At 39.3% G+C, this 27,206-nt stretch overlaps 1 long non-coding RNA gene across 1 annotated transcript; it reads right to left on the reverse strand.

The window, feature by feature from the left end:
- Nucleotides 1–7,176: 7,176 nt before the first annotated feature.
- LOC122458802 lies at nt 7,177–25,236 on the reverse strand. Its single transcript, XR_006279077.1, has 3 exons — nt 25,138–25,236; nt 12,647–12,651; nt 7,177–7,225 (listed from the first exon to the last, which is right to left on the reverse strand). It is a non-coding gene; the product is annotated as an uncharacterized LOC122458802 (long non-coding RNA).
- Nucleotides 25,237–27,206: the final 1,970 nt, after the last annotated feature.

The raw sequence follows: 27,206 nt of genomic DNA on the forward strand, positions 1-27,206 counted from the left end.
GAAATAGAGCTCAGGAACAGGTTTGCTAAGTTGAAAAATGAAGAAGGGGCACAGAAGGCACAAATGGAAGATGGGAGGGCAAGGAAAAAGAGAACTACAGCAAGTCCTATAAGAAGAAGGGAAGAGCCAGTGGAGATAACCAGAGTTCAGAGCCCCAGAATAACTAGCAGAAGATTACAATGGAAAACAAAATACAAGAAGACTTGCAGGCAGAAAAAAATATGAGGTAGGCTGGAGAATCCCACCAACACCAGGAAGAGGCAGGTCTACATGATTAGTGACTCCCTATTACAGAAAGAGAGACAGGCCTGTCACTAGAGCTGATCCGGAGAACAGAAGTGTGTGCTGTCTGCCGGGAGCTAAGATTTGGGATGTTGACTTGAAGCTGAAGAAGATCCTAATGGGAGCAGGAAAAAAATCCACTAGTTGTCCTTCATGTGGGAACAAATGATACAGTTAGATTCTCACTGGAACATATCCAGGGAGACTATCCCAGGCTGGGAAAGGAATGGAGGTTCAGGTGATCTTCAGTAGGATTCTACCTGTCCCTACAGGAGGAGAACAAAGGTGAGACAAAATTATGACGATCAACAGATGGCTCAGGCAATGGTGCTATAAGGAAGGCTTTGGGATGTTAGACCACTGGGAGGCATTCACAGACAGAGGACTGTTCTCAAGGGATGGACTCCACCTGAGTAGGGAGGGAAATATACTTCTGGGATGGAGGTTGGCACAACTCATTAAAATAGATTTAAAATAGGAACTCAGAGGAGATGTTTCAGAGATGCTCATGTAATCTCCACCCCTGATTCTAATATTGCTTGTGAGAAAAATGAAAAAGAGAGAATAAAGCAATGGAGAAAAGAATGGCAGTGGGTAGAAGAATGGACATTAAGAGATAAGATTGTGCCAATACTAATGAAGCTAGCAGTCAGGTAGGCTAATGGTAGTAGAATGATTACACCCAACTGGGTAGGGAATCTGGGTGATGCCAAGCAGGAACAGCTAAGATGTTTGTACACCAATGCAAGGAGCCTGGGTAACAAAATGGAGGAAGTAAAAGTACTGGTGCAGGAAGTGAAACCAGATACTATAGGGATAACAGAATCATGGTATAATAGTAATCATGCCTGGAATATAGAAACTGAATGGCATGTGCAGAAATAAAGGCAAAGGTGGTGGAAAAGCATTTTATATTAATTATGATGTAGACTTTAAAGAAATCAGAAGTGATGGAATGGATAAAACAGAGTCTGTTTGAGTCAAAATGACTTTGGGGAAGAAAGCTATCAAAGGTTCCCTGGACCTTGCAAAGGAGATTAAAACCAACAGTAAAGGTCCTATGGCCGCATAAATCAATCAATCCATCAATCAATCAAACAAACAAACCAAGAAAAGAAGAAGTGGGACTGCTAAACACTGAGCAAGCAGTGCAGATTAAAGATAATCTAGGTAGGGCCCGACACCTAACCAAATACTTTGCCTCAGTTTTTAATAAGGGTAATAAGGATCTTAGGGATAGTGGCAGGGTGGCTAATGGAAATGAGGATATGGAAGTAGAAATTCACATGTCTGAGGTGGAAATTAAACTGAAACATCTTAATGGGACCTAACTAGGGGGCTTGAATAATTTCCATCCAAGAACATTAAAGAAACTAGCACATGAAATTGCAAGGCCATTAACAAGGATTTTTAATGACTCAGCTAGAGGTTATGGGACTATTACAGGACTGGGTAGGCAAGTTCTGTGGCCTGCAATGAGCAGAAGGTCAGACTAAATGAACATGGAAGGGAGCTTGAGAGCTCATCTAGTCCAGACCCCTGCACTCATGGCAGCACTAAGTATTATTGAGACAATTCCTGACAGGTATTTGTCTAACCTGCTCTTAAAAAACTTCAATAATGGAGATTCCACAACCTCCCTAGGCAATTTATTCCAGTGCTTAACCACCCTGACAATTAGGAAGTTTTACTAATGTCCAAACATCCCTTGTCCAAACATCCCTTGCTGCAATTGAAGACCATTGCTTCTTTTCCAATCATCCTAGGGGAAAAAAAAAAAAATTCTTCTCCCTCCTCCTTATAACAAACCTTTTAGGTACTTGAAAACTGTTATCATGTTCCCTCTCAATCTTCTCTTTTCCAGAATGAACAAACCCAATTTTTTCAATCTTCCCTCTAAGAATGTTAGATCTATTTGGTAAAATGTAGTGTATATAGAGGAATTATCACCATCTATATATAGTTCACCTTTAAATAAACTTAGCAAACTAGCTGGAAGCTGCAATTTACTAGTTAAGTAAAATTAAGGTAAAAAGTAACTAAAAGCTAACAGTTTAAGATAATAGCCAGTTGGGTGGTTCCAGTATTTTTTTTCCATTTAAAATTGATAGTTATGATTCTGGCACACTATAAAAGCAACACAGGAAAATACAGCAGATAAGAAAAAAATAATGATAAATATTGTTAAAAAGAATCAGGAAGTGTGACCATATGGTCCATTTTGGCTGGGACAGTTCCTTTTTTAAGCCCTGTCCCATCCATCCCAACTTTTTTGACAAAAGTGGGCACTTGTCTCGTTTGCTCTTGCCAACTTGATCAGTTGGGAGAAGTACCCACTTTTGTCAAAAAAGTGGGGTGTGGAGGAACATGCAGGGGGGGCAAGCGGTAATGCCAGCCCCGCACGGGGGGGGGGAAGAGGGGAGGCAGGACTCATGCAGTGGGAAGGCAGTTCTAACAACCAGTGACAGCCTCTTGTGGGGGGCAAGCAGGGTTCCAGTGACCAGCAACCCCAGCCGTGTAGGGGGGAGTCGGGCCAAACCCATGCTGGGGTGGGGAAGGGCCAGTCCCACGCAGTGTCCCCTTTTCCCTCTGGAAAATATGGTCACCCTAGACACAGGTGACATAAAAGCTGGCTATAATAGAAATTCAATATTAATTTAAAATGTGTTTATAGTGCTCTACATATTAATAAAATCTTCCAAATGATTCTACTTAATGACACAAGCCTTGCAGATTTATAATTTGTAAAAATGAAGAGGTCCATATGCATTCAAGTATCATTCTAATGCTGCAGTATAACAACCCAGTCCTGCAAAGCTATTCACTGTAGAGTCCCACTGAACACAGGCAAGACTGCCCAAATCAGTGGTGCCTGAAAAATTATTAATTCTTAGCATTTATGTAGCATTTTTCATGCAAGGATCTCACAGAAGTTTGACAACATAAATTCCTTCACTTTACACACAGGAAAACTGAGACAGAGAAATTAAGTGACTCACTCAGGGCCACATGGACAAATCAGTGACAACCTTGGGAATGCAGGTCTCCTGACCCCCAGGCAAGTGCCCTACCCACTGGACTACACAGCCTCTCAGGCTCTTTGTTTTTTTTTTAAACACACACACAAGCTGAAATGAACATTAGCAAAGGTCCTCCCCACCACCATATTTGACAGATGTGATGTTTCATAAAGCCCTTTGCTGTGGCATGACAAGATTGTGATGGGCACTGTAAATAGTATCCTGATCCTCCTTCATAGCTTGTTTTTTAGTCACCTCAGCCCAATCCTGCACCATTGAAGGCCCTTGATTTCGGCCCCATTCTCTATATCTTTTCTGGGCTATATCATTTCTTTTAGCTGTGGGAAGAGTTTCGCAAAAATTCTTCAAACAACAAATGTTCTTTCATTTGTAAGAACATGTTCACTTTCAAGTAGTAAAATAGTAAAATTTTCCTGCTCTGGAATTTTAAGAATTCAAAGAACCAGATGCTGCTGTAGCTTTGAATGTGACAAATGTGTTGAGGTTCTGGGTGTAACTATTTGATTTAAACATTATCTCCACGTATGCCATACTAACATTAAGATGTGGCACCACAAGGCTACAGCAGTCTCAGAACTGAAGCCAAGAACAAACTGTGGCCCCTAGATCCGGACCTTTTGACCTTGGACAGGGTCTGCTACTGTGGACTGGTGAATTGTAGTCAGAAGGTGCATATGTTTGGGTTTTTTCCCATGAATTTCACAGCTAGAAAGCTGTGAGCACAGTGAAGAGTTTTCACCTGACATCTGTTTTTTAAGTACAGATTGCTGCAACTTGGCTGTTTTTTCCCCCATAAAGCTGGGGATTTCAGTGAAGCATCAGGAGTGACAGAAGGAACCGGCTGGAGCCTAGGTAAGATAAAATACAAACAATTGTGTCTGTATTAGTCATATCTCTAGAACAAAAGGTCTACTTTCTAGCTCAGCCTGAATAATATGCAATTTCTTTACACACAGAGCTCCAATCAGTGGAAAATACCTGTACTTTGACTTAAAGGTCAATTTTTTTAAAAAAAGAAGCATATGCAAATGTAAGTCACCCAGACTTCCTTGGGCTCCTAATTACCTTTTCTTTGTGTCTGGCTCATACCTTCTCACAGGTAAAATCCAGTTCTAACTACCAGAGAGAAGAAGGATAGTCCAAGTTGTTAGCGGACTAGCTTGGGACTTGGGAGACCTATGTTCAATTCCCTTTATTGCTGCAGACTTCCTGCAAGTTGTTGGGCAAATTACTTCATCACCCTGAGCCTCAATTCCCTATCTGCAAAATGTGGAAGATAGCACTTCCTTACCTCACAGAGACATTGCAAGAATGCACACAGTGAAGAATATGAGGCACTCATATACCATGGTGACAGAAGTCATGCACCCATACCTAAGAAAGACAGAGCTCTGCTCTGCTTCTCACTCCAGCCGTGCCCCCCAGCCTTCTCCTTCAGGCTGTCCATGTGCAGGTTTTAAAGCCCTAGCAGGGCTTTGTTAACACGTAGCCAGGAAAATCAGAGTGCAGATCACTTAAATCTGTTGCAATGTCCTGTTTTTTTCCACCTCTCTTACCTCAGTTACTTCCTAGAGATGACAATTTCCTTTCCATTCTCTTGCTGAGCATTCCTGAATAGGTAAGTTATGGGAAAGACTGGGAAACCACAATTTTAGTCAGAGCCTTACTATTCTTCTCCCTGTTCAGTGATTATCACTTCAAACAGTAAAAACCTATTACAATCCTTCACTCACCCCTTTTAAACCTGATTTATTCAGATATGGCTGGGCACTAGTCTATTAGGGAGTAAACCCATAGTAAACAAAGCTTTTTTTAAGAATTCAGTGTACATACACTAGTTAATACTCCTGAGGGCATTCTGCACCAAAAAATTAAAAATTCTGAGCCAAAAATAATTCTGCACACAATATTTTAAAATTCTGCAAGTTTTATTTGTAAATAAATAAATTCAGAGGCCCAGCATGGCAATGGGGAGCACAGGCCACTGGCTGCATGAAGGTGGGAGATCACGCTGCAGCCTCTCCACGCCCAGGACATGGACTCAGTGGTGAGGCTGCACCCAACCCTGACACAGCACAAGGCCTGGATCTGCCCCAGAAACATCCTGGGGCCCTGCCCCTCTGTGCCAGGCTCACCAGGTATGGAGCAGGGAGACTCAAACAGGCAAGATCCAAGTGTGGAGGGGCTCAGTATAGGGGGATCCAGGTGTTGGGTGACAGGATTCTATGTTGGACAATCTGGGTGCAGGCAGCTCAGTTGAGGCGTTTAGGTGTAGGGGGATCTGGATATACAGAGGCTTATTGTAGGAGTTCCAGGTGCAGGGGCAATGGGACTCTGCAGGGACTTCCAGGTGAATGAGGTTGGGGCTCAGCACTTTGTTCCTCATGTACCTATTTTACCTATTTTGTTTTAAAGACAAAACCCAGGCTAGTATTGTGCCATAGGTCCTCCCCAGCAATCTTCTCATTAAACTGGGCATCACAGGTCTCGCATACCCAACTGCATTTTCCAAGCTTGGTCAATGTATCTGTGATGCTGACAGATCAGCTAAGATCAGAGCCCTTGGCCAATTCATTGGCAGGTGAACTTCAAAGAAATGTTAAAAGGTACTATTGTGTATGTAGACAATTCAATTGTTAGAACAGATTAAAAGGAAATGTTAAGTTAATATATGTTGATTGTATTTACCTTCATCTAGCTACATCCTGTTTGATGTATACTAGTCTGCCTAAATTAACCTGTTGTTGCTATAGCAATTGTCATGTCCTATAACTCTGTAATTACCTTTACATTATAAAAAGAAAAGGAGTACTTGTGACACCTTAGAGACTAACAAATTTATTAGAGCATAAGCTTTCGTGAGCTTTCGATGCATCCGATGAAGTGAGCTGTAGCTCACGAAAGCTTATGCTCTAATAAATTTGTTAGTCTCTAAGGTGCCACAAGTACTCCTTTTCTTTTTGCGAATACAGACTAACACGGCTGCTACTCTGAAACCTTTACATTATGTATGTGACTCTACTTAACTAACATTAAAAAATTAGTGCTTAAATGTGAGTTTACTTGATGTGGAAAACTAATGAAGAATGCTTGTATTGTTCTCACTTAGCCATCCAGATTGTAATAAATGTCTGGCAATTACATTATGTATAGCACTGTAACTGGATTACTTGTGTATGCATAATAAGTAGAATATTAACTTCTAAGAGTGGGTTGTTGTGTGTTAACAATGGAAAGTCTACAGATCCCTTGTGCTAGGAATGTTTGCCAAACAGTTTTCAGTTATAAAGAGGTACTCTGGGAACAATCCTACATCTCTGGATTGCTTGCATTCTGACAGGGGGAACTTTAAGCAATTGGACGAAGGACCTCAAAAGCCAATTTGGGAAGCCCTGAGGAACTTTTAAAAGACTTTAAGAGACTGGCAGATTACTATATCTCTGCTATCATTTTGGACTTACAAACTACATAATCTGTAATATATTATATTTGTTTTAACCTTTTAATAACTCTTTTATTTTCTAATACATCTTTAGTTTAATAAATAAATTTCATGTCTTTGGTGCAAGATCCAGAAGTATTCAGTGACCTAGGGTGAGTGACTGATCCTTTTGGAGTTGGAAGAACTTAATGTATGTGATTTTTTATTCTAATAACCTTTCATCACAAAGTCCATCTTGTCTTAGTGATAGAGAGACATAGAGAACTGAAGGGAACTGTCTGTGACTCCATGGTAGAACTAATATAGTGATCCAGAAATACACTTTTTTTACCGGTCTGGTGAAATCTAATGATGATGATAATACCACCAGTGTGTCTGCCCTGATCTCTGACAGTCAGACCTGAGTTTCAATCTCCCCTCTGTTTTTTCCACCAAATGCATCCGATGAAGTGAGCTGTAGCTCACGAAAGCTTATGGTCTAATAAATTTGTTAGTCTCTAAGGTGCCACAAGTACTCCTTTTCTTTTTGCGAATACAGACTAACACGGCTGCTACTCTGAGACCTGAGTTTGGCACTCTTAGCTGTGAGCCACTCCAGGCACCGTGACAGTGTCCTTCACTTTCAGTTATTATTATGGGAATAGAGTGAAAATCCACTGATTAAATGAACTTCAGTCAGACAGTTATAGAGACAATGGCGAAAGGTGCACAGATAGATTGATCAACCATTCAAATAATAAACCACAACCAATATATTTCCTGTATCTTGGTGAATAATAATTATAACAGCAATGTGGCATAGAAACAAAACTAAGGAAAAAAGGATGCTGAACTTGTTTACCACAAAGTTTGCCTTTCATAAAGTCAGTCCAATTAGAATGCCAACCATATTAAACACAGAATCCACCCAAACTATAATGGGAATGCTTAGATTGGTCCGCTTATGGTACTTAAATATACAAGACCAATTTCAGCTGTCAATTACACCTGTGCACTCAACAGCAGAATTGAACCTGTAATGTGTACACAAAATATGTCAAATAAACCTTAGCCTCCACATTAAACATGAAAAGGCAGTGCATGTATGGGTCAACAGAAACAGAAACCATGAGGAAAATGCAATCCTAGATATTGTCGGTGACCTTTTTAGTATAGCAATGTGTCTTTGTAATAATTTACAGGTACAGTAAGTTAATGAATGAGAATGTCAGTCTAAACAAGATGGATCATGGTAGGAGTGCTTTTATAACCATTGTCAATAAAGGTTATCATAATAAGAGACCAATATAAAAAAATAGCAGTACTATACCAATATTATGATTATAAATACACTAAGAAAACACAAGTCCTCATGAGACAAGCAAGAATGGTATTTTGCTTATTAGCTCTTAAACTCTTAAATATTACAACTGACAGTTATCAAGTTCTTCATTCTGTGGTGCACATATTCAGCTTTAAACAACTAGCAAAACAACAAAAAGCTGAATGTATGGAGAAGAGCTGCAATCCCACACAAAGAAATAGAAATAAATTATTTTGTGCTTGGGAAGTTTTCAAATGTAATAGTCTTCATTTATGTTTTACATCCATTTTCATTTCTATTACCATATTTTCATTTAGGCACTGGGCTTGTTCCTCTACATTAATTTATTTGAAGCAAAGATTTACTGGTTAATTTGAGATATCACAATAATTTTCATGGCAATTGACTATAATATCACAAACATAGGATTTAGGACTTCACTGCTAAAAAGCACAGGTAAAAAGCTTGGCTATGAAGTGGAAAGTGCATATTTAAAGTATGAGAAATAGTGGCAAAAGGATTATAAGGAATTACTGGTTAAGTAAATTGGTTTTAGTATAAACAGTCTCCACAACATTTGCTACCCATCACTTCTCCAACATAGCTGATTTTAATGAGAGATTGCATAGTTTTTGTCAGCATCTCAGTGGGTACATTCAATCTTGCATGAATAACTTTAATTCCTAGTGATTTACTGTTCTCTAATTTTCTAATTTCGTACCTTAGTCTTTGCTTCTGTGGAATCTTCCAGGTATACTGCTACTCCCATACCTAGATGACCTAGTCTGTCTATAGCCAAGTATTATAGTATCATGTTGATATTTGGTATGCCACCATACTTCAAGAATCCCTATTATGTCAAGTTTCTGTTCTATTGCTATAATTCTAGCTCAGCTATTTTTGCCTTTGATTTTCACCCCAGTATATAATGATATAAAGAGATTTGGGGTTTGGTCATATATCTATTTTTGTAATGCTTTTGCTTTTCCAGAACATATCTTTGGTCTCAACCAATCCCTTTCTCAGTGTAGCTGTATACTGCCCTATTCTTTATTGAATACAGCAGTAATTTTGTATTATTGACATCTTTGTCCAACCAGGGTGGTTCTCAGCACCTGTCAGCTTTCCTTTCCAACCTTAAATAACTCCCATAAAATTGTCAGTTTCTGTACAAGGAATCAAGTTCATCTCAGGTTAAAGTGGAATATGTCCATTGGTCTGCCACAAAAAGTTCTGTTGTGCATAATAAACTGCTTCTATTCACACTACTTGTCTTGACATACCAGTGACAGAAAGCATTTTAATACACATGGTCAGGAAAGCTTTCCTATGATTTATAACAGTGTGTGTGTGGAGGTGGGGGGGGGAGGAGAGATGAAGTGTTTGTTCGTGAGATCTCACACCATATAGTCCCATCCTTCTGATTACCATTTTGATTCTGCCCCCTCTGGACCCAATCTTACAGAAGCAATCTGGACATGGGTCAGAACAAACTGAGAGGGAACAAACTGAAGGGGAAATATTAACTTTATCTTTACCGAACAGGTTTTACATAATTAACAATAGCATAAAAATAATTTGGTGACAGACACAGTTTAAGGTCATGCATTCTGTTACTTATCAGGGCAATAAAACTCCCTGGCAGATCAGTATAAATATTCCCAGGAAACAAACTTGTGCATCACCCCCACAGTGAGAGTGCATTAAATAAGTCCCCAAAACCAGAAAGAAAAAATTCTATTTCTGATTTCAGCGAGTTCTCACACAGTTGTACCTAACACAACCCACAACGAAAAGGAGCAGTATTTAAAATGTGGCTCTGCCTTTAAAAGGGATTTGTATATGTGACATTGTGAGGTTTCATGTGTGTTCTCTCTCAATGATTTCCACACCAAACACAATTGGTTTACAAGTAAAAAAATGAGCTATTTCTAGGCCTGGTCAAAATTGTGTCAATCAAAACTTCTTTTCAATGGAAATTTAAACTTTTGACTAACCCATTTTTTTGAGTGTGTGCCAAATCTGCCTGTGGTTGGGGGGGTGGGGGGGAATTTCAACTTTCATCAAAACAACATAGTAAACAATTCTGTTGATACATAAAAAGGAATAAAATCGAGCTTCTTCACTCTAAATTGGGTATTCGTTGGCTCTGAAGGGCTAACAGGATTAACAGCAATAAAAGCTGAAGTTAGTCACTAAAGTCTGTTGATATTATTCTGAATGCACAAGGTTGAGTAAGAAGGGGACATTTTTACATAGATACTTTTCAGAGAAGAATCATACTTTAATGTATTTCTGTACTGTGGATTGCAGGGGAGGAATTGGTTGCTTGCCCTAGGGAGGTGAAACTTGGACTGTGGCCTATTCTTATAGCACTAAATTCTGCCCACAGATCCTGCCTTGTCCTTTCTGGGAATGATTTATTAAGCGTGATTCAATGCCTGTACTTCACATAATCTCAAAGTGGTTAAAACCAGTTTCCAACAACTATGAAACAATTTACTAACACTACAGTTTTGTTTCATAAAAAAGAAAAGCTATGTAATAAGATGTCTCATCTAGATGCTTTCTATTTTTAATTTCGTAGTCTCAAAGCAAGAAGCTTTTCACTACAGGTAGCCGTTAACACCACTCAACAATATTTCTGGAATTGCTAAAAAAAAGATCAGATCAATGGGAACTGGAACAGTCAAATACTAACAAAATCAGCACTTTCAGAAATCAAACAGCTCTGTAATGTAAATAAGTCCAGATGTTTGAAAAGTCTTGCACAAAACTGAGAAGTTGAAATTCTCAATAATTAATCAGAATATGTCTGATTATTTTAGAAAAAAAACAACACATTAAACAAAACCAACACATTTCCTACAATTATATAATGGCATTAAAAAAAAAGACTGCTGTGCATCATGAGTTAATTGTTGTGAAAGAGCCAAAACTTTATTCTCTTCTCCCATTGGTCAAAATTACATGCAAGCCTTGAGGATGAAAAAGAAAAAGAAAGAAACTATTACTCCAGAAGGTCCACATTATTACTAATCAGAAGGTCATCACTATAGAAAGAGTAAAGATTTTTTGCGAATAAAAATCTGTGGAAGGTAGCTCCTTTATTCCTTGTTGTGAGTTGTTTGCACAGAGAATTTGATTTTTGCAAATGTATTCAGTGATAAATATTAAAATGATTTAAGCAAACCAATTTCAGCCGATGGTTGTTTGTGACTATTCCACTCTCAATATTTGTTATTACAATGAAGGAAAGGTACAATAATTATCAATGGCAAATACTAAAAGAATTTGATTTGTTTGGGTATTTAAAAAAATACATTTGTAATTTGATTATAATAAAATCAATGGGAGCACTAAGCCAGCCCAAAATATCTTTTTCTTTGAAGGCAATTCTTGCTGGTTCGCAGCTATGTTAAGCACTGTTTGGATTTGAAGTGTTTTTTTTCAAAAAGCCATAAAATTTGAGTTTTTGATCCTCTCTGATTCAGATATTCTAACCCCTTGATCCTAGGCTTGATGAAGCATGGAAAGTAACACTTAAAACAGAAGAGCCTACCACTTAAATCAGTGTAATTTACATCCATCCAAAAAAGAAAATATCAATTGCTACAAATATCTGCTTTCTTACAGTTCCAGCTCATGGTCCCCCACAAGTTCCCAAATATTTAACAGGATATATGAATATATTCAGCATTGTTTTTACTAAGATATTATGATACACACACGGTAATCTAGATTGCACCTAGCACCACACTGGTGCCCAAAGAGCCATTTCCACTTCAGTATTGCACCCCTCTGAAGGGCTGGATCAAATCTTGGCACCTGTGCTTCCCTTGTAAAAGGGTGGGGAGGTGCTGAGGTAATTTTGTATATAACTATTTCACTCCCCTCTTTCCTGCAGCACAGCTTACCACTTGGCTAAAGTGCCAGCCAGAGTTCTATCCTTCCAGGATATTCCAGAAGAGAAAGAAAAAGAAAGAAGAAGGTATTACACAGATTTAAAAGGTCAGAACTACGGTATGCAAAACTTTGAATATAGGTGGTAATAAAAGTTGCCAGTCAACCTCCAAGATAAAGAACCATACAGTTTCTTTGTGTATAATACATTTAATACAAATTTAACATTTGCAAACAGCATTAGGAATACTTTTGAATAACTTTCTTAAACTGTTAAGCAATACACTTTTTTTGTGTTCTTTTTCAGATTTCCCAGCTTTACTACTTCCCTATGATTCAGTGTGAGGGCTGTACAAAACAAACTTTTATCCTTTGGTATACACATACCAACACATTCCCCTCTGATCTCATAGGGATGGTTTCTCGGTCTCCATAGTGGGGCCCCAAAACGTGCATGTGTATGTGAGAGAGAGTCATGACATGGGATTATTTGACCCTGAGGAGATTGACAGCTTCTCAGGCCCCTCCAAAATCTTCTCAGTAAGCAACTACTGAGAAGCCTCATAACCAGCAGCAGTTTCAGATCATTGATCCAATACCTCTCTGTCTCCTCAGTTTTCCAATGAAATTTGGGAATCTGTAGCCTATATTCCAAAGTGATACAGATATTGGGACTCAACCTTCACAGCAGGCATACCACTTGGTCCTATGCTGATCAGATGCTCAGTATACAGGGTGGTCTTCAACTCTTATATGGACAACCTTTCCCCTCCTTCAGCTGTGATTGGCTCAGCTTTCAGAAAGGGAATATGTGGAATCTGCAAAACTGATTTCCCCTCAATGGGAACCAGGTGTGCAGCTTCAGAAACAGCTACTGACCATGTCTAGTAACTGTCACACCCTACTTCTGGATGTTTCTGGGCTCTTCTAACTCATTTGCCCTGTTCTCTACATGTGTGCACCAACAGAGGATTCAATTAAAATCTGTCTCCTCCCCATTGCTTCTCTCCCTTACTTATGACTTAAATGGGAAGCAAAAGCACTGAAAATGTCACTAGAATTGCTCAATGGGCTAGAGAGAGCTTATGAAACAGAAAAAGATGGTATCAGGGTCTCCGTACACACAAGTCAGCAGAGTTAGACATGGTTCTAGGATCCCGGAACACACAATTAGTCATAATTACAGAAAAGAAGTCAAAGTAGCAGGGGAACAAAATCAATTGGACAAGCGGACCTTCTGAGGTCTCTTCCAACCCTAATATTCTATGATTCTTATTTCTTTCTTCTGATGACAGCACTCTGTTCTGACACCACTGCAGACCTTCTACCAAATGGTAGCAGATATTCAGGGCCTTGTAGGTCAGCTTTCCAGTAGATGAGACATCAGTGATACAAAGAAGCTAATTCAGTGATTCTAAATGTAACTTGTTTATCTATGCACATACACCAGTCTTGGAACAGAGGTGGTCATAAACAGCATATAGGGTAATTCCTTCTTTCAGAAATCTCAGGCCACACATGTATGTCCAGTTTCCAGTGAGCAAGTCTACCTCAAGAGATCATTTTAACAAGAGAGTAAGGCAGAAAAACTCTCTTACTGCTTTCACATCTCCCTCTACACAGAATCTTGCATAACAAATCACCACCACAGAAAAAGTCTTCTTAAAATTGAACATTTGTTTATCCACGCCACGAAAAAGAATTTAGAAGACTATGGTAATTGTGCCATCTGCCATAACAATACAAATTGTGGTTGTTGATGCTGCTGCAGTTTCCACAAAACACAATTTTCTAAAATTGACAGCAGTAGTAACTAGAAACAATTTATCCAGGATTTAACTTGAAATGGTACCAGTTAAGAATGTATTAATAATGCATTTTTATAATTATAATTATTTAATAAGTGTATATTCAGTACTCCTCTTGGGTATTCTTGGAGTTCAGATTGATCCATGGGATTTGACATTCACAGGGTGTCAGTTTCAGAACTTGATTCTACCATTGATTTCACTAGAACCTCATCTAGGTGCTTAACTTTGATTTTTTTTAATCTCACATTAATTAGGGCTAGCTGAAATGTTTATAACAAAACCTGAAACTCATCACAGGTGTGATGAATTTCTTCAGCCAAGATTCATGTGAATTCCTCTCTTTCCCACATCTGACAGATAGTGAGGGGATGTTTTATCTTTAACTCAAAACTATTTGAGACTTTGTACTTTCAGCTGAGATGTGCTCTGAAGTGGTTGGTGTGCTTGATCCTGAAACTCAGGGGTTCTCAATGAAACTAAGAGAAAGCTCAATAAAGTCCTATGTGAGATGGAGAGCACTAGTCAATTTATGTACAGCACTAGTCAACTTTTACACTTAGACCTGAATGATCAGGGAAATGGAATGATGATTGACTGGATTTTCTACATCATTGCCTCTTGTGACATAATAACCAATAAACAGTACACTTATTATTCCTATGCCTTTGAATTATTATTATTATTTTTTTTTTATTTTGTGGTGGACATCTTCTTCTCCCTAAACTTTAAAACATGCAGACAATTAAAAAATTGGGGTTTTGGAAAGGATGTAGTGGAATTCAACAAAATTAACAAGAATATTATTTCTGATTTTCATTAGCCTGCCAATCTCATGAACACCATTATTAAACAAAAAGAAACTCAGCTATAATTCCACCCTATAATGAAGCAATTAGCTTCTTTTTCAGTCTTCTGCCACAATCCCTCACTTTCTCTTGTCATATTGCACCATTTAAAGAAAAAATGTAGTTAAAATGAACTTGAAGACACTAGATTTTGGAAAAAAATGTATATGTAAGACTGTAATTCATCTGAGACACATCAATAGTTCTCTCAGCTACCCACTATGAAATGGATTATTTTTAGTAGAAAACCCCAAATACAAGCTGTGTTCTCAGTGGGACTACTTCAAGAAAGCTTTAATGGGCTTTATGACTTTGTAAACTGTTCAGATGCATATTCTCTTGTGAACTAAATTCTCATGAGACTTAATGTCTGCATAATGTTTGATTATATCCAGAGGATATCACTGCTGGGAAATAGAGGAGAACAGGTTCAGGATAAGTAGGTATGGATCACAAGATGGGAAACATCTTCATTTACATCTTCATCAACTGTGGGAGCTATTTCCTGTATGCTACCATACTAAATGGCACATCTGAAGTTGGAACACATTATTTTGATTGAACAAGTGGTAATTATGCTTAACAGCTGGATTCTCAGATTGTGATCAAGCTATAGGAAATGGTAGTGTGTTGTTGAGCTACCCTGATGTTGCTCCAGAGAGGGAGTAAATTGTGACCAGTTGAAGCATACACTTCCCAACATGGCAGCACAACTGAACTGGAGGGCAGAGTCACGGTATTGATCACTTTGTAGCCCCTCTCATCCATCTGCACGAGAACTAGAGTGGGGAGGAAGCAGCAGGAGCAGCTCTGATCCTCGTCTATGCAGGAAACAGTGGCATGTCACAGTGGCATAAGGGATAAAGGGCATAAGGAACTCTTTCTCTTCTGCCTTGCACCCAGGAACAGTATGGATCACAATCTGGCACAAAACTATCTCATCAAAGGTGAACACTAGTTACTTACTATACTACAAGTTTTAAAAATTAGGGTTTTTTTATTTGGCTTGAAATTATATATAATTTGATTCATCCTGGAATGTAAAAGCTAGGATATTTTTAATACATGAAGACATTATTCTCAATTATTTATAATTGCTTAATATTTTATTAACATTGTTTTTGTAAATCTTTGTTCATATGCAGAAATGCAAATTTCAGTGGGCCATATCCTGAAAGGCAATGGAACTCTCTCAGTTTAACCCTTAACCCTGATACTTCAGATCAGAGTCTATGGTGAACTATAAACTAGGCTTGCCACGTTTCATTTTCTCTGATGATTTATGGATCAAAGTGTCACTTGTTTGAACTTTATTTTGAAGATTTTGTTCCTTTAAAGAACTTTCACTGGGGTTGCTTTGTGAAACTGGAAGTCTCCAAAGATGTCTGATATTTACTAATGTCCAAGATGAAGTTCTGCTTGAATTGTAATTATAATTGGATAGATTTCAGTAGGAGTAACACATATGTTTGGGAAAAAAGGATCAATCCTCTTATAGATATATTAGCCTTTCCCCCATTTCTAGCCAATGCTCCCATGAATGAGGACAGACAAAATATGCTTTTTCAATCGTATTAATGGATTTAGAAGCAATCTTTGCAAAATTGTTCTTTTATTTATATCTGCTATTGGGACAGTAGTTCTGCTACCAAGGTATTCATGAAAAAAAATTAGCAAAAGAGTTAACTATGCCTTAAGATTTCATCAGACAAAAAGTAACATTGTCAAAGTTGTTAAGCATAACCTGCAATCACCCTTTTACAGTTTGACAGGAGATTATTGAACAAAAGCCATTTGGTCCTGTTTTTCTTCTTTTAGTTATTATGCTCCAAACAAGTGTATCACTGGAGATGACAATGTATCATAGACTCCTCTTTATCAAAAGGTGAAATACATCAAATGAATTATTCACTATGAATTATTTGCTCAGCTCTAGTACATGTAATGGAAATCTGTTTCTTAAGTCCTGCACCTTAGATCTCGGGAATCCCTTTCCTGAATACAAAGAGGAGGCTGAAATGTAGAAGAACAAAGTAAAATGAAAGGAAATTAAGGTCATCACAACAACCATTTATCATCAAGACAAAGAGAAATATAGTTATATATTCATAAATCTAAAGGGAATTTGTTTCCCTTCTTGTATTAGACTCATGAATCACCCCTAAAGTAGAATAAAGGACCAGTAAGTGCCTGCTCCTTATGCTTGCACAAACTGGGGGGAACATAAGGAATTTCTCTTCTTCTTGTGAATGCTGAATAAGCACCAGGCACAAATACACTACTTGAGCTCTACTGGGCACACAGACCTCTTTCTTCATAGTACTCCCTAGGAGTCTAGCCATGCAAAGTGGAGGGGAAGGATGATGTGCCCCCTGCACTAGTGTGACAGTTGTCGGGGCACCCAGTACTGTTGATCACTTTGTTACCTGCCTCAGCCCCCCCCACCGTTCTCCCCCCCCCCCGCTTCAGCAAGCGGGAGTCTTTCTTTTGGTAGCTGGATGTTACCTCCCTGACACCAACAGCCTTTCAGCCACTCAAACACAAGTTAACAATAGGTGCACCCCAGTCCCCTAGTCCCTTTGAATATCTCCTTTCTGATAGACAGCACTTGACACTGGCTACTCACAGAAATCCCAGATCTTCTTTCCCCAAAGGAGCAGTGTACCCAGTTTTACCTTAAAGCACTATTCCTGTAAATGACACAGCACTTATGAGCACTTATAATAAAGCAAAATTAGGTTTATTTAGGAAAGAATAAATATTTAACTAGAAGTGTGAAAGAGTGTCAGAAACAACTGGTTACAGCACAAAACAAAATCTAAACATATTTATTGTTATCCTTTCTATCTAATAAAGTGGCTCCGCCCCAAAGTTCAGTCCATTACAGAGTTGACTGGTTTCACAAGAACCAGAAGTAAAACATTAATAAAAGCCCTCTGCTTCTTAAGGAGTTTCCTCAGTGAATGGATTGAGAGTCCCTTTCTCTACACTCTGTTATACTGAAACAGTCTTTTGTTTTTATTCAGAGCCAGAGTGATCTGTTTGCTAAATGTTCTTTTTCACCTTCAAATGGTTTTTGCCATTTGCAATTGTCTTTGATGGTTTCCCATTGGCTGTTCTGGGATGGGCCAAGAGTAGACAATAGAACTTTGCTTTACTTTGTTGGATGACTAGGGAGGGGTGAGAACTCCCTCTTGCTTGAATGGATTATCCCCAAAACACATTACCCTTAATGAATAATTTTTAAGCCAAGTCCATAAATCATACTTTCAGTATAAATACATTATTCCTTAAATATTTCCCATACATACATTTCACAAAGATTATGAATCTTGACACGTTACGAGTTGTCTGTAGATGCCGTACATCTTACTCTTCATGGGTAAATATCCTGTAAGATGTGTTCGGTATAGTGTATTTGTTAGATCTGAGGTGAGAGTTCTTTGAAAAGGATAGGGGACCATTTGCCAAGGAGTTTCACTAACCAGAACAGGCTGACTGAAGAGAAAGGAGTATAATGCATTGTGTTAAAGCATGGTACAACAGGAGCTCTAGGACCAACTGTACTACCTTGAGGCACACCCAGAACTTTCTCTGGTGTAATTTGGCACCACTGCAGAATAGTGGCTGCAAGATAGAGTCTAAACCAAAAATGATAAACTGTCTAAAAAAACTTAGTCCTCCCTATATATTCCAATAAGAAATGTGTGCATGTGTAACTCTAATGTTATGACAGGTTTCAGAGTAGCAGCCGTGTTAGTCTGTATTCGCAAAAAGAAAAGGAGTACTTGTGGCACCTTAGAGACTAACAAATTTATTAGAGCATAAGCTTTCGTGAGCTACAGCTCACTTCATCGGATGCATTTGGTGGAAAAAACAGAGGAGAGATTTATATACACACACACAGAGAACCACCAAATGCATCCGATGAAGTGAGCTGTAGCTCACGAAAGCTTATGCTCTAATAAATTTGTTAGTCTCTAAGGTGCCACAAGTACTCCTTTTCTAATGTTATGCATGCTGAATACATGAGACCATTCCTAACTTTGCCACATAGTTCCTGTGTGAATTTAGGTAATCCATTTTTTTCATCTCATCTATAAAGTGGGAATGTTAATATTCCCCTACCTCAAAGGGTGTTGCAAAAAAAAAAAAATCCATTGATGTTTGTGAAGCATTTTCATGATATGGCAATGAGTGCCACAGAAAAAGCCTATAAAATATGTTTTTAGGTAGAATCTAATTTCCATCTGAATTCTTCACCTTGCCTGCTAATTATATAAAACAGCACACATGCAGCACAATCTTTGTGGAGCTGTTTGCCAGTGGGCTACCATAACTGACAGTGACAGTAGGTAAAGCTCTGTGTCACAGAAGGAACTAATTCTAGTAACCAAGAGGTATGCTCTTTGATTTCTCACAGACAGGATAACTAAGATTAAGGTCAAAGCCTGTGATGCTACTGTAGAGGAATTCATTCCCTTTGATATTATATGTGCCAGAAAGTCAATATCTTTGATTTTAGTATTCTTAGAAGAATGTATAGTTTTGCAAAGCCCATGGGTTAAATTCCTCTGAGACATGCTTTTCTCACTGAAAAATTGTATAATAAAAACTTCAGACATTTCAGCTGATGGAAAGGATCCAAATGTGAATGTGAGAGTAAAGGTTGGCAGAAGCATTTTGGATAGTTACCACTTGTATTGAGTTTCATGCTCAGTATCAAGAAGATTGAGTTCTATACATAGAATATGTTTTTACTATACAATCTCACACCATTTTGAGGTATTTGTTGCTATAAATTGTGAAACTGGAAGACAGATAAAGATGGGGAAAGATAAAGTATTATCTTCTATTATTGCAACTGCAGGTCTTGGTTTATTCTGAGTAGAGAGTAAAAATATCACCTTACCAAATTATCTGAGCAATGTATTCATGCTATAACCCTGAATACCCCAGTGGAAATGATTAACAAAAATAAGAACAGTCCTGAAGCTCAACCTTATCTATGAAACCTATTTTATGTCCACAACCACTTTTAGCTCTATTTCTCCCACCCTACAGAAGCCATCTTCCTTTTCTGCAGCCGCCAACACCCTCTTGGCTTTTCTCTACCAAAAACTCCTCCTTTTTGACACACCCCCTTGTAGGTTCTCTTACTTCAGCAACAAATGTTTCATTCCCTTTGCACTAACATCATAATTGTAGATCTGGTACAAATATATTTTTTTAAAATGTTGATGATAAATGTCAAGAATGCTTTTGTTAGAACACCTCCTGAGCTTCCCCTTGTGTACACTCACCAGGATGCTAAAATAGAGCCAAAGCTTAGACCTCATGTGCTCTTAGGCTGGCTGGGGTCTGGCCAGAGTCCAGTCACTGTCTCAAGCCCTGGGTTCTTAGGCACTGTCTCAAGATGCAATTCTGTCTAGCACACTTTCCTGAGATATGGGACATAGCTGGATTGCAGAGTAAGTCCTAAATCTGGTGTTGGCCCTCCTAAGCCTCCCATTAGCAATGATGTGTTCCTCAGAGTTCCTTCAAAGCTGTGGAACCTCTGGATTATTGGTTCAGCTAAAGCAAGTATCACAGAGACATTGCAAAGGAGTTTCTTGAGCACAGAATAGGCAAAGAATAGCAAAGCACAAGAGATATACAGATCTATGGAAAATAACAGTTACCTGAACACTAAACACTCCTTCCTCCAGTGACCTCATGACCCTGAGAGCCCTTTGGGTTCTGAGCAGTCCTTTCAGGGTTCCAAGACCCTCCTCTCCTCCGCCAAGCCTTTGCATTCTTGTCCTGGTCATGAGAAAGAGTAAGAGCAGACCTTGTCCTTTTATGGAGTCACAGCCCCCTCTGTCAGGTAAATCCCTCCTTCCCACGCAGTGACTTCAAGTTCACTGTCAGGTGGTTAATTGCATAATTACAGCCCACCTACAATCCAGGGGAGGTAGGGAGGGAAATGGCTCTCCTAGGCTGCAGCCAACTTATTGTTTTAGAGTGCTTCCATTTGAATGGAAGACCTTCCAGGAAAATAACTCTTGTTCTGCATGAACCCTCTGCTAATGGGCATACCAAGGGCTAGTCTACACTAGAAGCAATAGAGCGCATAGGCTATGTACAAACATACACATTTAGCTAGCTGTAGCATGTGAAGACACTGTATGCCAGTGAGAGAAAGCTCTCCTATCGGCTTAGGCTATGTACACACTACAGCTTAAGTCGGTATAAGTTATGTTGCTCAGAGGTGTGAATAAGCCATCCCCCTGAGCAGTGTAAGTTACACTGACCTAAGGACCAGTATGGACAGCTTATTCACACCTCTGAGCCACAAAAGTTATACCAACAGAAGTAGTAGTGTGGACAGTGCTATGCTGGTGGGAGAACTTCTCCCCAGTGCAGATGTGCTGTTCTAGCACTCCTTGTATAGATTAGCCCTCTGTGTGCCCACTAGCATACGGTTAATGCAGAGCAAGAGTCATTTTCCTGAATATCCCAGTCTAATATGGAGGCTAAAGACAAAGATGAAGGGCAAAGTGCAATTTACAATCAAAATGGTGTTCAGAAAACATAATGAGTTTGTAAACTGATATAAACATATGCAGACATACACTAATCCATCATAGTTTTGAAATATATTTTCATGACATTTTTTTCAAATAGGTCTGCATAACAGGTTGCTACAACTGACAAGTTCCCTCAGCTCTTAACACCCCTCCTCCTTTGTAATTCATCTCAGGTTCGGCTCACTTTGAAGATCCTAGTGGGACCAAATTAAAAGGATTCAGCAATATTTCTTCTGGGAACTTAGTCTGCTCTTGCTGATTTAATATCTGGCTTGCTCTGAAGCATCTATGGTCAGACAGTTTTCACAGACAAGATCCTAGAAAAAGCCTACATGCAACATCAGTCTGGACCTCAACAAATTCTGAATCCTGCAAACATACAGGAGCTGAGGGTGAAGAGAGGAAAGAATGGGTCTGGAATACTTTTTCAGGACCCCAAGTGAACTGATAAAGTATTTGGAGGTCTCAGGAAGATTAGTAGGGGCTCATATCAACCCATTATATCTTTGATAAGACCTGGGAGGTGGGGATAGCAGGAAGGAAAGTATCACATGCAGAGTATTCAGATACTATTCTGATTACCTATAGCTTTTCAAAACCAAACTTCTGAACTTTTTAAAAGTTATCCTTTACAATAAGGTAAGTTGTTATTTTCTGTATAACTGAATTTAGTGTGGGATTTAAAAACAAAAACAAAAACTTATAGAGTGTTCTGCACTATTATTTGCACTGTGAACTCTATTTGATGTTATAAACCAAACCCCCCAAATCTGATAAAGGAACTTATATAGAACTCAGAGATATGACAAAATTCATATAGAGCCCTCAACACAAAGTGAAAGGAGAATATCTTCTACATAGTTTTGAAATGCCCTTTTCCCACACTCTGCCTCTTTTGCCCCTCACCAAAATATCTATCCTTATCCATATCATCCTATCTTCAAGCCACACCCTTGTCTGAGCTGGTTCTACTTTCTTCTCATTTTAGAGCTTGACTTTTCCCTCTTTCACAACAACAACTCCTGCAGGGTCCTCTGGATTAATAGACACTGCTGAGGTAGGATTTGTGCCCAAATTGCAGCATCTCTTTATTGGTCATGGTTAAATAAATACTTTTAACTCTGGCTGGAGTCACTCATTGTCAAAGACTGTGTTCTGACTGAAGGACTGGGCCCCTGTGATGATATCACAACTATATACCTACTATCTGTAAAACACATCTGAGACCTCATGCACCAAAGAAAAGATAAATCCCTCCATCTGTTGTGGTGCTTTGGAGGCCCACTAGATCATAAATTGGATCAGCTTAAGTTTAAGGATTCCATATCATTTTTTTTTAAGCATTTAGGAGAAGGAGAGGCTGGAGAGTGGAGGTGGAGGGGGCAGGGCAGTAGAGGGGCATGGAAAATGGAAGGTAGCAGAAGACAAAAGAAAGGAGGAGGAGATTTTATTAAACAAGGAAAAATTTTAAGCTACCCCTTGAAGACGATTCTCCTGTTCACCATGAACTTGCCTGATCTTGCTGCAAAGTTTGTGGCCCTTCCCTCCCAATAGGGTCACAAACTGCTCCTGAAAGGTATTTGGTAGCACTGGCTACAGGAGAAAAGAGAATGAGTATCTAACCCAATGGAATCTCTTTTTTTAAAAAAAAGTGGGGATACATTTTTAAGTTCCTGTAACAATTATATTTAAAATAATAAAGAGATGTTTATAGCTCCTTATATATTATTTTTTATTCTTCTACCAGGAATGAGTTTCTCTAATGAAAAGATACTTTGCACAACCACCCCCTTCTAGAAAGTTGTTTTTATTGTTTAAAAAAAAACCTGGATTATTTTTATCTTTGAACCTCAGAATGCAAAATGTGAAGAAATGACTTATTAATGCACACTCTATAATGTTTTTTTGCTTATACCTCAAAACAGCCATTTAACAGAAACCTCAATTTAATCTTACTCCTTGAGCCTGGGTGTCCCTAGAGTTGCCCTCCACAGCCTCATCTGTCCTAGTTCCTACTTTTTAGAGAGCCACTCTCACCTCACATATTATCCAGGGTGGACTTAACGAGCTGCATCTTCCTCAAGAGTCAGTAGAACTTCAGCAACTTTATGCAGTGTTCTAATACCTGGTAACAGTGTGGTTCAACAGAAGATCCTTCCCACAAGGTCATTAAAGCAGAACATTATGGGAAAGAATAAATTGCTATATGAAAAAAATACCACAAATTTGAAATTCTCAATGAATCCTAACAGAAGGCATTAAGTTGGATGAAAAATATATGTTAAAATATTTTAATTGTGGTAAATTATTATCATAAAGATAGGAAGCTACCTTACTGCAACCCTCTCCCCTCTACTCTTTCCCTTTCACTCACAAACATACCATTTTTGTGAAGAAGTTTAGTAAGGCTCTTAAAAATTCATGATAAAGCCCAGAGAAGTGAAGAGGTACATAAGGCAGTTCCAACAAAATGCAAGAAAGTCTCTGGACACCAGACCAGCACTAATATATTGTCTCCATAAATCAGGAACCTGATACCAAACTCTTTACGTGGAAGACAACCAATCTTAACAGCACATCCTTAAAGCAATGTAAAACACACAGATCATAGCTTTTCATTAATGAAGTATTTTCTCCCAAGGCCATCATAAAAGAAAGTTGATTATAGCCACCTGTGAGAATGTTTAGGAGGCTTTATTAAAGTCTACTTCATCCATAAAATTTTCTTGGTAAATATCAAATTTTAAATCTTGAAGCTTTGCATTCTGAATGATTTTGTTATCAACAAGGAGTTGGGGTGGTGGTGTTGAATTCTCCATGAGCCAATAGCTTTTTGAAGAATTTCAGAGGGCAAATAATGAGTTTAACCAACCTCTTGAGTAATCTAAATGATGAACAACCTCTAGGACACCAGAGGCAAGTGCACTTTCCTCCTCTGTATTCCACAGCTCAACTACAATACCAACACTTTTATTAAGTGAAATTTGGCTGCTGTGGGGCCACCCACAACCTCTAATTACCTGAAGTTTTATACTAATGGCAGTTACTAATGTCATCAGAATTCCCATTACTACTAACTGTCTATATTTGTTACTTACAGAATCCACAGGCATATTATGCTAAAGTAAAAGCTAAGTGTGTTTTCCCCTGGCATTCATGGTTTCAGTTGACAGCAGTTTTGATTAGCATTTGATGGCACTTTTTCACTCACATATCAAGATGGCTAAAAGTGAGTAGCAGTGACCTTTGGTAAATTTCAGCTGTTATTCCTTTGAACACAAGGTTTGTTTAGAGAAACTCAGCTAATTTGAATCTTCCGGTATGACATACAGAGCTAGTTGCTGTAAAGTGACGAGAAACTCAACAACATCTACTTGTTAACTCTGTTCAATGGTTTTGTTTTTTTCTCTGTACTACAGCCCCATCGTAATGTTCATCTCTACATTGGTCTGTTTTAATGAACTGGATGGTATAGAGGCCTAAATACTGATATTCAAAGATCGCAATGAGTGCCTTGAGAAGTTTCAGAGTAGCAGCCGTGTTAGTCTGTATTCGCAAAAAGAAAAGGAGTACTTGTGGCACCTTAGAGACTAACAAATTTATTAGAGCATAAGCTTTCGTGAGCTACAGCTCACTTCATCGGATGCATTTGGTGGAAAATACAGAGGGGAGATTTATATACACACACAGAAAACATGAAACAATGAATTTTATCATACACACTGTAAGGAGAGTGATCACTTAAGATGAGCCATCACCAGCAGCGGGGGGGGGGGGAAAGGAGGAAAACCTTTCATGGTGACAAGCAAGGTAGGCTATTTCCAGCAGTTAACAAGAACAATTGAAAAGGAGTACTTTTCACCTTAGAGACCAACAAATCCACCAGAGCACAAGCTTATAAGCTTTCGTGAGCTACAGCTCAGAAGTGAGCTGTAGCTCACGAAAGCCTATGCTCTAACAAATCTGCTAGTCTCCAAGGCACCACAAGCACTCCCCCTCTCCCCGCGAATACAGACCAACATGGCGGCTACTCTGAAAAAAGAACAATTGAGGAACAGTGGGGGGTGGCGTGGGGGGGAGAAATTACATGGGAAAAGTTTTACTTTGTGTAGGTTTCAGAGTAGCAGCCGTGCCAGTCCGCACTTGCAAAAAGAAAAGGAGTACCTGTGGCACCCCAGAGACCAACAAATCCACCAGAGCATAAGCTTTCGTGAGCTACAGCTCACTTCATCGGATGCATTTGGTGGAAAAAACAGAGGAGAGATTTATATACACACACACAGAGAACATGAAACAATGGGTTTATCATACACACTGTAAGGAGAGTGATCACTTAAGATAAGCCATCACCAGCAGCAGGGGGGGAAAGGAGGAAAACCTTTCATGGTGACAAGCAAGGTAGGCTAATTCCAGCAGTTAACAAGAATATCAGAGGAACAGTGGGGGGTGGGGTGGGAGGGAGAAATACCATGGGGAAATAGTTTTACTTTGTGTAATGACTCATCCATTCCCAGTCTCTATTCAAGCCTAAGTTAATTGTATCCAATTTGCAAATTAATTCCAATTCAGCAGTCTCTCCTTGGAGTCTGTTTTTGAAGCTTTTTTGTTGAAGTATAGCCACTCTTAGGTCTGTGATCGAGTGACCAGAGAGATTGAAGTGTTCTCCAACTGGTTTTTGAATGTTATAATTCTTGACGTCTGATTTGTGTCCATTCATTCTTTTACGTAGAGACAGTCCAGTTTGGCCAATGTACATGGCAGAGGGGCATTGCTGGCACATGATGGCATATATCACATTGGTAGATGCGCAGGTGAACGAGCCTCTGATAGTGTGGCTGATGTGATTAGGCCCTATGATGGTATCCCTTGAATAGATATGTGGACAGAGTTGGCAACGGGCTTTGCTGCAAGGATAGATTCCTGGGTTAGTGGTTCTGTTGTGTGGTGTGTGGTTGCTGGTGAGTATTTGCTTCAGATTGGGGGGCTGTCTGTAAGCAAGGACTGGTCTGTCTCCCAAGATCTGTGAGAGTGATGGGTCGTCCTTCAGGATAGGTTGTAGATCCTTGATGATGCGTTGGAGAGGTTTTAGTTGGGGGCTGAAGGTGATGGCTAGTGGCGTTCTGTTGTTTTCTTTGTTGGGCCTGTCCTGTAGTAGGTGACTTCTGGGTACTCTTCTGGCTCTGTCAGTCTGTTTCTTCACTTCAGCAGGTGGGTATTCTAATTGTAGGAATGCATGATAGAGATCTTGTAGGTGTTTCTCTCTGTCTGAGGGGTTGGAGCAAATGCGGTTATATCGTAGCGCTTGGCTGTAGACAATGGATCGAGTGGTATGATCTGGATGAAAGCTAGAGGCATGTAGGTAGGAATAGCGGTCAGTAGGTTTCCGATATAGGGTGGTGTTTATGTGACCATCGCTTATTAGCACCATAGTGTCCAGGAAGTGGATCTCTTGTGTGGACTGGTCCAGGCTGAGGTTGATGGTGGGATGTAAATTGTTGAAATCATGGTGGAATTCCTCAAGAGCTTCTTTTCCATGGGTCCAGATGATGAAGATGTCATCAATGTAGCGCAAGTAGAGTAGGGGCATTAGGGGACGAGAGCTGAGGAAGCGTTGTTCTAAGTCAGCCATAAAAATGTTGGCATACTGTGGGGCCATGCGGGTACCCATCGCAGTGCCGCTGATTTGAAGGTATACATTGTCACCAAATGTGAAATAGTTATGGGTCAGGACAAAGTCACAAAGTTCAGCCACCAGGTTAGCTGTGACAGTATCGGGGATACTGTTCCTGACAGCTTGTAGTCCATCTTTGTGTGGAATGTTGGTGTAGAGGGCTTCTACATCCATAGTGGCCAGGATGGTGTTTTTAGGTAGATCACCAATGGACTGTAGTTTCCTCAGGAAGTCAGTGGTGTCTCGAAGATAGCTGGGAGTGCTGGTAACGAAGGGCCTGAGGAGGGAGTCTACATAGCCAGACAATCCTGCTGTCAGGGTGCCAATGCCTGAGATGAT

This window comes from Dermochelys coriacea, chromosome 2, assembly GCF_009764565.3.
Source record: "Dermochelys coriacea isolate rDerCor1 chromosome 2, rDerCor1.pri.v4, whole genome shotgun sequence".
NCBI lineage: Eukaryota > Metazoa > Chordata > Testudines > Dermochelyidae > Dermochelys > Dermochelys coriacea.